This window comes from Lactuca sativa, chromosome 2 (assembly GCF_002870075.4).
Source record: "Lactuca sativa cultivar Salinas chromosome 2, Lsat_Salinas_v11, whole genome shotgun sequence".
In the NCBI taxonomy this organism is placed as follows: Eukaryota; Viridiplantae; Streptophyta; class Magnoliopsida; order Asterales; family Asteraceae; genus Lactuca; species Lactuca sativa.
Window position 1 is genome coordinate 171,926,100 of NC_056624.2, and position 2,573 is coordinate 171,928,672.

Below are 2,573 nucleotides of genomic sequence, written 5' to 3' on the forward strand. Positions count from 1 at the left end.
CGAATTCGATGCAGTTTTGTAAATCCGAGATAGAATGAGAATTAGCCAACGAGGTCTAAATGAAAGTTGAAGATCTCATTAATAGGAACTCAACGGTAAAAAGACAGACAAAAACGGAGCTCGTATGCAAAAGTTACGGACGAAGCTTAGAGACTACTTTACTATAAAACTCCTATAAATACAAGGGTGAACTCCTCATATTTTCTTCACACCATAAGCCTCTCTTTCTCTCTCTAACTTCTCTCTAGCCTCCCTAAACCCCTCCCAAGTCTACGGAACCTCCCTAGCACGAGAAGAAAGCCCCGGAACACCCGACGGCTTCAAGAAGAAAAGCTTTCGGCTTGGAAACGCTGCTCCAGCGAAGCCCGGTTTTTAATAAAACTCGCTGTAAGTGAGCTACGCCTATACTATATTTAATATAGATTTTATTTAATTATAGTAACATTAATAGGACCTTAAAATAATTATTTGGGCTATTATTATGAGTTATATTGAGTGTTATTTAACGCTTATATAATAGTAATAATAGCTAGACTATTAATTAGTCGTGATTAACGTTAGAAACTAAACCCTAGTGGTATTGATACTAGGTTTTGTCGAGGAAAATTGTTTTGAGATAACAAAGTGCTGTCTGAGTTCGGAATCACCACCTAATCAGGTGAGTGCATGGTCTCTTTCATCTTACACATATATATGAAGGATTTTAATATAAATTACGTGTTATGTGTGCATATTGTCTGAATACTTGTTGTCTATGCCGGTGAAAGATTTTTTATACATGTTTTAAATGATGTAAACTGTATAAAGTATTTTATATCTACAAAATATGTTGGGTAAAACATGGGTAGATGAATGATGATGGATAAAAGCTGAAGTAAAGGAACATTAGTAGTACGGACCTAGTGCCCTATAGGTATACATTGGCAGCAGTGGACCTAGTACCCTATAGATGAGCACTGGCAGCTGCGCCACAACCCGTAGATGATTTAGATCTACAGTAAACGTCCTAGCAGCTGCGCTCTAAGGATAGTATCGACAGTTGCGCCTAATAGGGAGCCTTATGACCATGACAGTAGTGTTTAAAGGTCAATACCGGCAGAAGCGCCTCATAGAAAATGTCCTAATTCTGGCAGCTGAGCCTAAGTGACAATATTAGCAGCTGCGCTTGACCAATGTGTCATTGGTAACAATGGACTTCATGTTGTTTCCTTAGGATGATCCTTAGGAATGAATGAATGAGAAATAGCTGATTCTTAGGGTAGATCCTTAAGAATAAAGAAGATAATGGGGATGGGTAATCGGGTTGATTGTTTGATTGTTTAAACATAATAATTATATTATTGTGGGTTGAAAACCCTATGTACTCACCAGGTTTCCCAACTTGACCCACTCAGTTTATTTATATCACAGGTGTTGATATGAAGTGACATTACACTGAGAGATTTAAAGAGATGTAGATCACTAGTGTAAATAATTGTAAGCTCTGTTTATGCTTATGTTTCTATATTAACGATGACATCCCAAACGTTTTAAAATGAAATAAATATGTTTCTTCGAAAATGTTTTAATAACGTATTTACCATGTTTTTCTGGGAACAAATTCCGCAACATTTTTATAAAATGAAGTACTCTGATTTTTATAAAGCATAAACAACATCGGTCTTTTCTGTCCGTGAAAATGGGGATGTCACATCTAATCACGTATGATTTATGTAGACATGATTTATTTTTGTATTCTTGATTCAATAGTTGTTCTTTTACAACGTTAACCATATGTGAATATTGTACATATAAATCATATGTGATTAAATACATTTAATCACATTTGATTATGTGTATCTAATCACATATGATTTATGAGGACATTGTTCGTTTTTGCTTTCTCGATTCAATAGTTGTTCTCATTGTATTTTATCAAATGTGATTATAGGTATAATCATATGTGATTAAGTACATGAGCACAACTATTGAATCGAGAAGGAAAAAGTGTATCTTGTCCACCTTAAATCATATATGATTATATACATCTAATCATATGTGATTAATTACACAAAAGCAATTATTCAGTCGAAAAATGTGATGGTTTTGGTGGGTGGTGGGTGTGGGTGGTGGAGGTGGGTGGTGGGTGGTGGTGGCGAGTGGTGGAGGTTGGGTGGTGATGGTGGTGGCGGGTGGTGGTTGGTGGTGGTGGTTGGTGGTAGTTATGGTGAGGGTTGGCGGGTGGTGGTGAGTGGTGATGGGTGATGGTGGCGGGTGGTGGTGGTTGGGTGGTGATGGTGATGGGTGGTGATGGTGGTAGCGGGTGGTGGGTAGTAATGGGTGGTGGGTGGTGGTGGTTAGTGATGGGTGGTGGTGGTGGGTAGTGGTGGTGATGGGTGGTAGGTAATAATTGTGGGTGATGGTGGCACGCAGTGGTGATGGGTGGTGGAGGTGGGTGGTGGTTGGGTGGTGGTGGATGGGTGGTGATGGTGGTGGCGGATGGTTGTTTTTGTTGGTGGTGGTGGGTGGTGGGTAGTAATGGGTGGTGGTTGGTGGTTGGTGGTGATGGTGGTGGGTGGTAGTGGGTGGTGGAT

General features: G+C 39.5%; 1 long non-coding RNA gene across 1 annotated transcript; it reads left to right on the forward strand.

Annotated features, from left to right (window-relative positions):
* Nucleotides 1-235: 235 nt before the first annotated feature.
* Nucleotides 236-2,070, forward strand: LOC128132081 (uncharacterized). The gene is made up of 3 exons (XR_008230007.1): nucleotides 236-387; nucleotides 591-658; nucleotides 1,411-2,070. It is a non-coding gene; the product is annotated as an uncharacterized LOC128132081 (long non-coding RNA).
* The last annotated feature ends 503 nt before the right edge of the window (nucleotides 2,071-2,573 follow it).